Below are 15213 nucleotides of genomic sequence, written 5' to 3'. Positions count from 1 at the left end.
CTTTCAAGCCAGGTAGAGGAAGCCAGGAAGGCTGCTGCCTTCACGGAAAAGAGCTTGTGTATAAAACAGTGTATAATATAATATGGTGTGATAGCCAAGGAAGATTCTCTTTAATCTCCAGTAGTGTTCATGTCAAGACTCTGCTGAACCAGATGATCCAAATCAATGGTCCAGTGATCTGATTTGACCATTTCTGCCCTAACAGAGTCTCCTGCTTCAGGGGAACTTTCCTCTAGTCACACAGCCTGACTGATTGAGATGTCCCCCAAACCTCTTCCTGTAGAATTTCTTCTCCTTCCATTTTCCTGCTATGTTGGTCATATCAGTATCTTGATCTGACTCAGCTTTTATTTTATTTTTTGCTCTATTGCCATAAAAGTCCTGTCCCCAAATAAATCTCACAACTCTGTAACTCCCTTTGTGTATCTTGGGTTCCGTGGATGCCATGGTTACATTCTGCCCTGCTTTTCAGAGTCAGATTCAGTATCCTTATCCAGGTCAGTGCCTTTTCATTTTCAACTTCTCATTCTTCACACATTCACATAGTGATGTTCTGCAATATGATCTCAAGTCCTTCAGTAAACAAAGCTGACAACAACTGCAAATGGTCCCAATAGGTTTGCCAAAAGAGACCTTTAAGGCAGGAAATGCCATTTGTAACTTGCCATCAACTAGTATTTCGTGTACACCTGTCTGCTCTTAACCTAAGAGGTGACATGTGGAAATGATCACATGTCATATCAGTTATTACATTGATGAGGGAGCAGGACTATTCTTTAATGAGTGAGTTCAGAGATACTGTGCTTTGTATCACCTCAAGGAAAATCTGAAGCAAGAGAGGTGCTATCCTTCTTATATCTGAGCATGTCACCATGAAAGACCCAACAATGCATAGGATATTTGCCTTTTCTTAATGGTGTCATTTTTGCAAAAATTATAAGTGTAACAATATGTGCAACAGACAGAGACTGACATGTAGAAAGTATACAATCACCATCAGTTTCTGGTTTTCTCCTTTTTAATTTTTGAGCTTTCCTTTCCCTCTCTTCTCGTCAGCCTGTTGTGATGATTATCTGAAATGGTGAAGGTGAAAATACAGAAGCAATAAAGTGCTCTACATGAGGATTGTGGCTAAAACACAGATAGCAGACTATTAAGTGAAATCTTCCCTTAGGGAAAAGCTAGTCCAACACATAGTTTCAGTGTTTTCTTCATGAAGTGAAAACTGCACTTATGGAATGAGCTTTGTAAAGCGACCAATTCTATTCACTCTCTCCAACCCTCACTGGGGTCACGCTTTCTTCAGTGTTTACCATCAGGGTAGCTTTTCTCACATCCAAGCCTTATAATGTAAAGCCATGGCAAGCCTGTTCTGATAAATGCATTATATACTGAAAAGGTTAATGTATTCAGTTTCTGTTTAATTGACAATCCCCCAAGGAACAAGTAATCTTTTGTGGGAGAGGAAGAGGAAAAGACAGGGAATAGTTTATATTTGGTCCTTTTTTCTTCTGTGACATCCCTCAGCCCACCTCAAACTGTCTTCAAATTTCTTATAGTATGAATAGTGAACACTCAGCACTACACTCTGAAGTTACTTTATTTCTCAGAGTCACCTCTTGCATGAGGTATCCTCTAGAGATATCGATTTAATATCTCTAATCAGACCTGATAAAGTTCAACCCTATCAGAGATATTGAGATTATATTATGGAAAATAAGATTATATTATAGAAAATAAGGTCAAGGAGGGAATCAGGTGGACACATACCTTGATATATTTGCTGCTCAAGGTATGTCAAAATACACTGTCATTGCAAATTTCCTCCTTTCCTTAGTCACTTCTCTGTCAGATAGCAAGAATTCTAAGTGGGTAGGTGAGGAGGGAAAGGAAGAGAGGTGTGAATACCTTACACCTACACACTAAGGAAAAAGCATTTTGAAGACCTGAAACTTCAGAAAAAAATAAGGTCTATGCTTTAACAGAGATGTAAGCGAGAGCATTCTGAATGAGACTCAAGACCAACAACTGAGAGATGAGATCTCAAGTCTACAAAACTAAATGAACTAAAATGCTTCTGTACAGCAAAAGAAAACTGTCATTCCAGAGAAGAGGTAACCCATAGAATGAGGAAAATATCTGCTAGCTTTATATCAGACACATGACCAGTGTTTAAAACATAAAAAGAACCCAAAACATTAAATATGAAGAAGCAAAACTAATGAAAAAATCAGGGGAAAGGGACTTTTTGTCTTTAGCAAAGCAACCTCTGGTAAGTAGCTAATGTCCTACGAGAGCTCCATGTTCGTGAGCACAGAAGTGACACTGTGGGCCTCAAAGCAAAAAATGAATACAAAAGAAAAAGACATGAATATTGGATGGGGAAAAGGCGTAAGGAGGAGAAAGTTGATGAGAAGGGAGGAGTATGATAATAGGTTGAGGGATGGGAATCACCCAAGTGGATTATACACAGACCTACACACAGTGAGAAAGAGAGACAAAGAGACAGAGACAGAGGAAGAGAGACAGAGACAGACAGAGACAAAAAAAGAATGAGAATACCGAGGATCAGTTCTTTCTATCTACAGACAAGGTATTTTCAAAGAACTTCCAAGTATTTATTTGTTATAAAATCAGACAGACTTTGAACAATAATGTCTTGATAATGATGATGAATGGCTCACTCAAAAATTACTGGATTCATTCTATAAGAATATAGTGATACAGTTTCATACATCTTAACTCTCAATCATACAGTCAGTGACCTAAATCCTTTCTGTTTTCTGTTGGGTTTTGTTATTGTTATTGCTTTTTGTGAGGGGGGATGGGAGTTTGGTAGGAATGGTACCTCTAATTGAAGCCTATTGGAATATACTTTAATGACAATAATGAATCTTGGTGATGCTGCTCTTACTGTATGCACATGGGATCATGGTGGAAAGGTTACTGATACTCTATTTTAGGAAAAAAAACATCTTCATCTCTGATCACAAGCAAAGACTGGTCCTGTTGGAAATGCCAGTTTGGGTGTAGAAAGCTGTGTTGGCCTTTGGGCAGTTACATTATCTATTGATGCAGTAGCTTGCTTATCTGTAAAAACAGACAACCCTGACAATAGGACCTGCCTTTTGAGTTAAAACTGTAGAATTTAGACATTCATCACAAACAATCTTCATATCCTCTAGCTTCCTGGCTTCCCTTTGTGCCTATCCCACCACCTATTTTGTTATGTTCCTCTTCTCTTGATATAGTAGTCTCTTTTGTCCTTAGCCTGACAGTTCTCCCTGACAGGAGCATACAGCAGCAGCACTAGTCTATTCTCTTAACTGAAATGCCAGTCTGATTTTCTTATTGTGCTGAGGCTCTCCCTAGTACATATGTCTTAGGGCCCTCTCATGCCTGAAAGAGAGATCATCCTTCATGAAGTTCTTCTTGCTGGCCACAGCTATATATGTGCCTGGAAAAGTCCACTCAGGGTATGGTCGGCTATTCCAGGCACCCTCAGTTCTAACTTTGATTTGCCAAATTCTTTGACTGCCAATATAACATTTGAATAACATTACTGTTATCTTCTATGTTTAGATAGTATAAGAAAATACTTTGGGTATCTATTCTAATTGAAAATGGCCCCCCTTTCCCTTCTATCTTCATAATGAAAAAGAAATGACACAATGCAAAATGCCAATTCACCACCTTTCCTAACTACAGCACTTGAAAGGGGCTTAAGCATTTGGTGACCAATGTATCCAGCTGATAATCACATTCTTGGATCATAGTGCCTCTCCTCTGGTAGGAAACACATGAAACAACTGTTAGATACTCTGTAGTCAATCTCTAATATAGTTCTCAATAATTCCCACCCTAAAATTCATAGCTCAGTGTGATTCTTACCTTATGAGCATGGCTTGGGAATTAGACTTGCTTCCAATTAATAGAGTGTTCATGAAAGTGAAGGTTCAGGGCTATTAGGACCCAGTTCCCATTGTCACACTCTGACTTTTCTCTTGATGGACATTGCTGGTAGGAAGAAATAAAAGCCTCATTGGTTTGCATGTTCATAAACATTTCCTTACAAAGTGAATCTCCTTTATGACTGCATGTTTCACACTACTAGTACTGCGAAGAGAAAAACACTCCCCTAGGTTCTATTTTCCAAACTTCTAGCTATATATTTTTTTCATATATCTGTACATGTGGATTGTTTGCATGTATGTGAGACCATGTGTGTTTAGGTGCATTTATAAACATAGGGGAGAGAGGCAGCTGATATCTACACATCCAACTTTCTCAGGAATCCACCATATTTCTGCTCCCCATGTTTTGAGATTACATGAGTTGGGCCATCATGCCCATCTGATATTTTCTGTAGATACTAGAGATAAAAATTCTGGTCTTCATACCTGTTTAACAAATGCTTTGCCAGCTGAGCTATCTTTCCAGCCTATGGAATATATACAATCATAACCATGTTGGCTCACACATAATTCTCAAGCTTCAGGTGCCTCAATTGAGGTATACTTGAACAATAATTCATTATATGAGTGGCTGATTTTATTTGTTTAATGATAATAGTTGTGTTCATGGATGATTATCACTCTATGTATCTGGACAAGTTGTTGTTAAATTATGAAAGTGGGATGGCTGGGCACTCAGAGTCCCCTACTGCTTTTAAGGTTGAGTAATTACTATAAATGAATTTCAGAACAACACCAACTACAACAACAACAACAACAACAACACACACACACACACTCACTAAACAATGCTGTGGGTCTTCAAGACTTTAAGTTTTCAGATTCATCCTAAATAATAATAGAATAGGTGAGCAATGATATCAGCCACTAAACCAAGATAAAAGCTGCTTAGGGACGCAACCGGTCAACTTCAGAACTGATTCGCAGATGGTGTGGTTTCAGGGTTTGAAATCTTATTTTGAGATTTGGCTTAACTGTTACTTGCTTACTCCTTATACCTTTCAGATATTCTTTCCATTGTCTTGATAAAACATTCCCTCCTAACCTTGACCAATTATTTCGCATCTTATGTAATACATATGATTTTATTTTTACTTATTAACTTTTCTATCTATCTATCTATCTATCTATCTATCTATCTATCCATCTATCTATCTATGTATCTATCTATCTATCTATGTATCTATCTATGAGTCTGTCTGTCTGTTTGTCTGTTGGTGTGCTTATATGTGGGCACACACACCCATGTGCCAAATTGCCTGTATAGGTATCATGTGTATGCCTTACCCAAAAGGCATTTGATTTTCTGGAACTAGAATTAAATGTGGTTGTATCCTGTTCAGTGTGGGTGCTGCTAACTGAAGAAGAGAGGATTATGAACAATAATGTGTTCTGAAATTGAATATACAATAGAGAAGACTATATACTTGGTATATCTATTGCAAATACGAAACTCTAAGGATGGCACTGAAAGAAGCCTGTGATCAGCTAAGCAAAAGTGATAAAAGCCAATGACCTATTTCTGAAGCAATCCAGCAATGTCTGTGTTTTCAAATCAGAGTACTTAACTTAAAATACCCTTTGTTCCAGACATGAGACCATTGATTATTTGGGGAAAATGTACTAATGAGTTGTTGAGCTTAAAGTAGACCCATATTAAAAATAAATAAATAAGAAACAAAAGTATTTTTCTGTGACAAGTGTTTTCAAGAGTATTTTATCAAGGTGAACTCACCAAACTGAACCCATATTTTGCCACTTCACCATAAAAAGATGTTTTAAGAATTTGTAAGATATTCCAGTTGGTGAAATGCTTCCACTCCAAACACAAGAACCTGCATTGCATCCCCCAGAACCCACTTTTTTTTAAGAAAGGCCATGCTTGTAATGTCACTGGGGGAGGTAGTCAGGAACATCCTTGGGGCTCTATGGTTAGCCAGTCTGTGTCATTTGGAATGTACCAAACCAAGGTGAGATTCTGCTCCAAACTACCAGAGAAACATGAACAAACCACAAATATGTAAGCATACCTAGTCCCACATGTTCCCCTGCACACTCCAACATATGTACCTACTTAACACAGGAAAACATAGAAATAATTTTTAAAAATACTTTAAATTAAATGAAAATAACTCCCAATGCAGAAAAATTTAAACCATTATGTTTATTTATCTTTTCCAATTTTTTTTATGTCTGCATGATTTTGTTTATTATGTATAATATTATCCAAACACACTCTCCCTAAAAAATGGATTACTTGAGCAAGAAATAAAAAGTACATACTTTCAATCTGTTGAGAAGAAAAACTGAGTATGGTAAAGAAACTTGTATATTGGATTTCAAGAGTTATTGCAAAGCATTATAGAAACAGTAGGTAAGCTTGCAGAATGCTGCTCATGATACGGGCCACTGCTTCAATTTTTATCGATGATGTTTGTTCTCTGTGAGCTCTGATTTCAGAAATATATTCAGTAAAGTCTAAAACTGCAACAAAGTGGAGTTAGAATCAAACGGTTAGCAGCTTAAATCAGTCTCTAGACAATTATCAAAGTACTTGAAGATAATAAATTATATTAGTTCATGTTGTTATCTCAAAGGAAGGTACATATTATATTCCATTATTACCAAGTTTAATATGAATAATGTATATACATAACTAAAAATGCTTACTTTTTCATTAAAAACATTAAGAAACAGAGTACATGTCGAAATTAAAAAGCATAGGCATTTTGCCCATGTCCAATTTTAATTAGTGATATATAAAATAAAAAGTAACATTTAAGAGTTAAGGTGATAAACCCACACACAAAACCTTTAACCAAAAATGTGTCCTGTCTACAAGAAGTGCAGAGACAAATATGCAGCAGAGACTGAGTCAATGTCCAACCAATGACTGGCCTAACATGAGATCCATCCTATGGGCAAGAACCAATCCCTGACATTATTAACACATACTCTGTTAGGCTTGCAGACAGGAGCCTGCCTTAACTGTCCTCTGAGATGCTCTGCCCAGCAGCTGACTGTAACAGATGCAGTGACTTATAGCCAAATATTAGTGTGAACTCAGCGAGTATTGAGGAAGAGTTGGGGGAAGGATTGAAGAATCCAGAGGGAACAGGGACTACACAAGAGGACCAACAGAGTTAACTAATCTGGACCCTTGGTGGCAACCAGAGACTGAACCACCAAACAAAGAGTATACACGGGCCAAACCTAGACCCAAAGCACATATGTAGCAGGTGTGCAACTTAGTTTTCATATGGTTCCCTCGACAATTGGAGCTTTGACTTCCCCTAAATCTGTTGCCTGCCTGTGGATCCTGTGTTGGTATCAGGACCTCTGAAACCTGTAACATCACATAGGCAGCAGCCACCATATTCCCAGAATCCACTTAGCTCACCTCCCACCTTTACTTGTGATTACGTCATCACCCATAAATAAAGGACCCCTTGATCTCTTTCTCTTTCTCTTCTCTCCTTCTCTCCACCGCCACCTTGCCCTTCTCTCTCTCCCAGTAATCCTCCACATGGAACTGTTTGGCCTGATATAGTCCTTCTGAAGATCATAAAATCCTGTTCCACTAACTAGGCTGCCTTTTCTCTCAGTGGGAGTAAATGTGCTTGGTCCTGCAGTGACTTGATGTGACAGGGCGGGTGGGCACCAAAGAGGAACCTCTCCTTTTCTTAGAGGAGAAGAGATGGGAGGCTGTGGGGAGGCTGGGAGGAGAGGGGGGTATGATCAGGATGATAAAGAAATAAAAAAATAATGGGGAAAAATGATATGGTGATGAAATGAGAAACAATTATACTGGAAGAAAATGGGGGGAACACTAAAAATAGGTAACTAAATTCTACATGAGTATGATTTACACAGAGTATATACACCATAAGACTTTACATAAATGTCTTTCTCATGGGTAATTTTCCAGATTTCTGGCTCCCTTAACATTTCAGAATAAAAATGCTTTTTAAAAGACCTTTGAGTTCTTTAAAAATGTCTGTTTGAGCTAATATAAAAGCAAACATGTTATATTTCTTTTAAAAATGATATTTCTGTTACATGATAATTTAAAATTTGCAAATAATATATATGAATGTATTTGGGAAAAACATGGAAATATTTTTTCACAAATTGGTATAATTTACATAAAACATATGCACTCTTTTGTAATAAAAGAGATTTATCTTTATTTTCTTAAAAGGACCTCATAATGAGTTAGTAAATGAAAATTTTTATCTATGACATGTTTTCTCCATTGGCTCATGAGTTAGGTATTCTCAATAAGTAACAAGTACCCATAGGCCTACCATCTCAAACTAAAGCAAGGACCATACCAATCACCTGCATGGGTTTTGTCTCCTACCTATCCTTTATCTGCAGTCCCACACTTGCCAGACTTATATCCTGTATCTTATGGTCAGCACACTCTTGTTTTGTTTAGTAATGTGAATTCATGGTTTAATTAAATATACATGTTTTATTTACAACTTTACTTTTCATTTATTTTTAATGTTAGAGTGAGCTATTATATTTAGTTGCTATTTGCAATGTTTATTTCTTTTATTGTATTAGTAAGAATAGTATTATTGTATGTTGTTCATTTCTTTTTGAATGCTAAAACAGGCCATTTGGTAATCTTCTGAAGTGTATCCACTCATCCTCTCAGGGGAAGGCATTTGGAACATGGAGTATTTTTATCATTATGCTCAGCAATTAATTGTGTGTGCCATTTTTATTTGATTATAAATTATCATCTACCAAAATCTTTATACAAACTAGCCTTCTCCAGGAAGAATCCCCTTAATTGCCTATTTGCAATATTGTATTGGGTAGTCTTATGTCAACTTGGTAACTGAAGAGAAGAAACCTCAATTGAGAAAAGCCCTTTATAATATCCAGCTGTAAGGCAATTGCCTTACTTAGTGATTGGTGGGAAATGCCACATTGTATTGGTGCCATTCATGGCCTGGTTGTTCTGTGTTCTATAAGGAATCAGGCTAAGAAAACCATGGAGAGTGGCACCACCACCTCTCTGTGACCTCCACAGTAGCTCCTGACTCCTCCTGCACTGTTTCTGTCCTGACTTTCTTCAGTGATGAACAGTGATATGGAAGTATAAGCCAAAGAAGTCCTTTCTTTCTCAACATTTTTGTCATGGTGTCTTGTTGCAACAATAGAAACTCTAAGACAAATACCAAGCAGTAAGCCCTCAAAGCATATATACATATATACATATATACATATATACATATATACATATATACATATATACATATATACATATATACATATATACATATACACATATACACATGTATATATAAACATATATGTAAGTATTATATATAGATATATAATAAATACTTAACAGACTCAGCAGGCTGGGTTTATATATTTATTTATATATGTATCAGTAAAAACTAAAGAATAAGGCACCATAAATTTCAGAAGGGTATGAAATATATTGATTGGAGAGAGAAAATGGAGGAAGTCACTTTGTAATTATAATTAAAGCAAAAGTTTCTGGGGCTTGGATAGCTCACTCAGGAAGATTTTTTTTCCAATTCTATCCATTTGCCTTCAAATATCCTGATGTCATTTTTTTAACAGCTGAGTTATACCCCAGTGTATGAGTGCACCAATTTTTTTTCCTACCCATGGTTCTACCATGTTGGGAGACATCTAAGTTGTTTCTAATTTCTTAACACTATGAACAGAGCATTGTTTTGCAATTTTTGAGCAAGTGTCTTCATTGTGTATCTTTTAGGTATATGCCCAGGAGTGGCCTAGCTGGATCTTGAGGTATACTGAGTCCCATCATCCTGAGGAACAACCACAATGATTCCCACAGTGGCTGTATAAAGACTAATGTGGTATGTATTTACTTATATGTATATATTAGCTGTTAAGTCAATGACCACCAAGCTATATGCCACAGAACCACAGAGGGTAGGCGTAGATTAAGAGGCTAGAGGGTAGAGATAAATTTCTTTAGGGAAGGAAAATAGATAATTATGGGTGAATATGGGCCTAGAACAGGAGGATCAAGTTTGGTGAGGGAAGCTGAAGGAGGGAATATGGGGAAAGACAGCTAAAAAAGGTGGTATTTGAGGAATAGAATTGACTATAAAAACCTAATACAGTAGAAAATTCCTCAAATGTATGTATGTATACACAAACACACACACACATATAGATAGATAGATAAATAGATAGATAGATAGATAGATAGATAGATAGATATAGATATAGATATAGATATAGATATAGATATAGATATAGATATAGATAGATATGTGTGTGAAATCACAAAGTGACATGTTAGACAAATCCCCATCTAGCGAACTCGTGTTACCAGACTAAGCTTCCAGTACCAGGGGTTGAGTTATATTTAATAGAGTTCTTGACTAGAGGATCCCATGGAAATCCCTATAGACACAATTCGGCTGCCACAAAAATAGGTTGTTCTCTTGAAACTGAGAGCAAGGCCCCATTGTTGAAAACAACACGTACACAACTCATGAACATGGAGAAGTTGAGCCTATGTCTACATAGAGCCTTCATCACTATAATTTAACATCTTTGTTTCAGGGAGGCACTCTTTACACTACCAAAGATAAAAGTAAATGCAAATCAGACCACCCAGCCTTTTATCTACAATGATGTGCTGCTTGCAAGATATTCTAGGCACATACTGGCACAAAGCTTGTTAGTTGTAACTTATTTGACTTCAGGTCTCCTATTTCATGAGATGGAACCCATATCTAACACTGTCTGAATGACCAAGAAGTTGAGGCTAGATAAACCAGACACCTAGAGCAAATCCAAAAACTATTCGTCTTAAAAACAAACAAACAAACAACAAGTAAGTTTAGTAGCAAAATGGTATACTCAGAGAAGAATGCCTTGCTTGTTAAGCTATCAGTTGAGAAACATGGTCTTGCAGCAGATGGGAACAACAGAAAGTAGAAAAGAGAGGGTGTGGGAGAAAGAGTGGAGATTGGGAGGAGGAGGAGGAGCAAGAGAGAGATAGAAAGAGAGAGAGAGAGAGACAGACAGACAGACAGACAGACAGAAAGACACATAGAGATACACAGAGAGACACACAGAGAGACACACACAGAGAGAGAGAGACACACACACAGAGACATGGATACAGGAGAGACAGAGACAATGAACCAGACACAAAGAGAGACTAAATAACTATAGAACAGTTAGCCCTCAATGGGATGTCTTTGTTGAATCCCCAACTCTCTCCTCAGAGCTCAGGGAATCCCATAGAAGAAAAGTCAGAAAGAATGAAAGAACCAGAGATGGTAGAGGACACCAAGAAAATAAGGCCCTTCAAATCAACATCTACAAAGCTCATATGAATTTACAAAGACTGAAATAGCAGGTATAGGGCCTGCCTGAGTCTGCACCAGGTCATCTGCAAATATATTATAGCTTTCAGCTTAGTGTTTCTATGGGGTTTCTGTGTGTGCAGATGAGTGGCTCTCTTCTATACCTTCTCCTGGGCTCTTTTCCTTTTGCTGCTTTGTCTTCTAGTTTAATGTGATAATTTTTGTTTTATTTGTTTATTTTGTTTTATTTCATTATTATACCTTAAAATCCTGTTCTTTCTTAATGAGAGATAGAAAGGGGTGAGTCTGAATGGGAGAGGAGAAACTTGGAGGAGTAGAGGGAGAGAAACTGTAGTCAGTATATATTGTATGACAAAAGAATCTATTTTTGATAAAATAAAATAAAAGGCTCCATATTGAAATTCAAAATGATTTTCCAGAATTATCTTCTTGTTGTGCTAGAAAGGTAGCTCAGTATTTCAGAGTACATACTGCCCTTGCAAATGACTTAACTTTGGTACCTAGAACCCACATTTTGTGGATTATAATTGCCTTATACCAGCTCCAGGGAGATCCACTACCTGTAGTTTCCATGAGCATCCAAACTTACCTATGTACATATTCTCACACAGATGGATCGTTACACATATAATTAAAAGGAAGAGTAAATCTTAAAACGAATTATCCAATTTTTCTCACATCCAACAAGATCACTTTCTTTAAGAGTCTAATTCTCACACAAACTCTTGAACACCATTGCGTTGATGGGAAGCATGTGTAGTATGAATGGTTGCCTACACAGTGCCATCTTGAAGCTGTTCTACTCAACTCTCACTGTTTCTCAAGTTTTACTTCTCATTCTTTCTAATTGATATCTCCATTTATCACATAACTTCATTTCTATTTTCACTGAAGAATCTACATCTTTCTTAGATATCATAAGAACATTTGCTAATTTATCAATTATGTTTCACTCTCTAGGATATAAAATACAGAGTGATGGATTTGTTTTGGACTTTTCAAACCCTATTCTCCAACATTTATGACAGTATTGAGCACATGGTACTGTGTTCATAAAGGAACTGAGTGAGGTCTGGAGAAATGACTTTTCTTTGCTCCTGAAGAGGACATTACATAGGACGTGGGATGGCTAACAACATCTGTAATTCCAGCTTGGCCAGCTCCATACCTCTCTCTTCAATCTTTCCTGGACATCTGCAGTAATATAGCTGACACATTAGCAAAAATAAAAATAAACAACAAATAAAAAGAATATTGAATAAATATGCCAATGTCATTTTCTAAAATTCAGAACTTGAAATGCAGTGATTGGGGCTCATCTTTTTTTTTACTTCAAAATATAGGCTAATAATTCAACCATGCCACTGTTTTTTTTTGTCAAGTGGCATAACTTTTAATTTGCTTCCAAATTTTATTTATACACATAAATTTTGTACAAAATTTCATTTTTTAAAATGTTCTGTTGAGAAGAAAATGTCAAAACTACTCTCATTCATATATATATATCCTCATTCATATGTATACATATGCATGTATGTGTATACATATGTATGTACACACACATATATATAATAGTTCTCAATAATAGTTCTAGGATTGCACTGTGCTCATGTTTTTGGATGATGTCAGGAGACCTTAGAAAGTTTAAATAATTTTTCCAGGGTCACAGATTTCTAATGCTGTAGCTCAAATGGGAGTCATTTCTGCCTCCACTGTGAAGCACATCATCCTCCCAGTTATCTCAGTGTGCTTAGGTCATCATGATACTGAATGAAACTGCATTGAATATAAACATGGTGACATAGGACCAAGAGTAAATTATGTTAATAAAAGAATGATCTAATTATTTTCTGAGAATCCTTGAAGAGCTATGGGTAAATTTTCATTTTCAGTAGAAGGACATGGAATATATTTTGGTGAACAGTGGGTAGTGCATAGCATCTGCTACAGCCTGGAGATAGGGGCAAACTGGTCAGTAGGAATATGAGTTTCTTTCTTGAGACTTTAGAAATATGGATATGACACTTTTTCATTAGCTATACCAACAGAAGTAGCTTAGAATAGATCACCCATGACTTTCTGCTAGAGATGTCCTAACTGTACCAGGGTGCACAGTTTTATTAGTCAGAAATGTGAATAAATAGAGTGGTTATGCATGGTGATATAATTAGCTATATCTTATTAAATTGGATATTGACTGCTATAGTTTACTTTCTATAATAAATGTAGAAAGGTTTTCTGTCAGTGAAAAGAACAGAGAAATGATAAATACTCATAAGGAAAAAAAATCAGATCCCTTAATGTGAAAGTCATGTATAAAATTAAACTAGGAAGCAGATCAAAGCCAACAATGCCACTGTGTATTATCACAAAACTGCTTAAGTGTAGGAAAATAAAATCAGGAAAAATAAATTTGAGGAAGCACAATTAAGACCAACTTTGAACAAATGGGATTTTATATCCTTGATCTAATTAAAAGCAAACAAATAAAAAATAAACATCTGTTGAGATTACTTGGCTTCAATTAAAAAAATATTTGGGGTTACTCGTTCAGTTATGCCTCACATATTTACCTTCCAAGAGAAGCTGACCACATGTGAAGGGTTGGCTCCAGTCTGCAGCATGTCAGCACAGTGCAAAGATAATTAGGACACCGAACACAAATTAGTAAACTTTGGAGCTCAGCCAAGCCTGATGTATGAGATAAGATGCAATTAAAATGGGACTATGAAACTTTATTGTGAAATATAAATGTTTTACATCTCGAGAAAAGACGAGAAGTAGTGAAGTCTTCAAAGAATTTACTCTGATAATTCCTTTAAACTTTCTAATGTTTCTCATCCTCAGATGCACATTGTTTTTGTTTAAAATTTTTCTTTTATGTGATATGACATGATAGCTCTGTACCATCTAACTCATGGTACTTTAGTATAATCCTTCAGAAATAGGGTATGGAGAGGCCACTGTCTTTGCATTCCAGGCAGGACTAAGAACAGTGAAAACTTGAGAGACATTACAGCTGAATGGCTGTAATTCTTGGACGACTCAGTGATAGGGAGTTTAGTTTGTCTGATGGGAGTATTAATAAAATGTTTCCAAGGGAGTTACTAAGGAAAAAAATTCACAGTTAGGAATGTGAAGGTATAGATTTTAAAGCTTGTCAGGGGATTTAAAGTAACAATGTAAAGATGACAGGTTGCTAGCTAGAAGCACACATACAACACACACACACACACACACACACACACAATACATGATTGATAGATAAATGATAGATACATAAATGTTATGGTGGTTTTAAGTGACTATTCAATGTTAGGAGGTAAGGCCCTTTTGGAGGAGGTGTGTAACTGAGATAAACTTTCAGGTTTCAAAAACCCATTCAAGACCAAATTTCAATTGTTCTGTCTCCAAGTTGTGCATCAAATAGAAGTTCTCAGCTCCTGCTCCAGCACCATTCCTGCCATGATGTCTGCTCCCATGCTTCCTGCCATGATGATCATGGACCCTCCAAAACTATAAGCAAGGTCCACTTACATGAATTCTTTTAAAAGTGGCCATGGTCATGATCCCTTTTGACAAGAATAGAAAAGTAAATAATATGGTTAATTTGTGATAGATAGTGTAAATAAATTATGGATGAAAAATTATGGATATGTAGATGGGAGATAATAGATGATTAGTAGATGATAGATAAATGATAGATTACAGATGAATAATAGGTAAATAGTAGAAGATACAAATAGATGATAGATAAGCAGATGATAGATGAATAGTTGAAAGATGATTTTTGGTGATGATAAATTATAGACAAATGATAATCAGTGATAAACAGATGACATATATATATGAGATGGGCAGACAATATACATATA

At 36.4% G+C, this 15213-nt stretch overlaps 1 long non-coding RNA gene across 1 annotated transcript; it reads left to right on the top strand.

Moving 5' to 3' along the window:
* Positions 1 to 461: 461 nt before the first annotated feature.
* On the top strand, positions 462 to 12601 carry LOC116098189. Its single transcript, XR_004121737.1, has 3 exons — positions 462 to 497; positions 9742 to 9847; positions 12299 to 12601. It is a non-coding gene; the product is annotated as an uncharacterized LOC116098189 (long non-coding RNA).
* Positions 12602 to 15213: the final 2612 nt, after the last annotated feature.

The sequence above is a fragment of the Mastomys coucha genome, unplaced genomic scaffold, assembly GCF_008632895.1.
Source record: "Mastomys coucha isolate ucsf_1 unplaced genomic scaffold, UCSF_Mcou_1 pScaffold20, whole genome shotgun sequence".
NCBI lineage: Eukaryota > Metazoa > Chordata > Mammalia > Rodentia > Muridae > Mastomys > Mastomys coucha.
The sequence above is the reverse complement of the archived record's forward strand: the minus strand, read 5'-3'. Positions and strand labels throughout refer to the sequence as shown.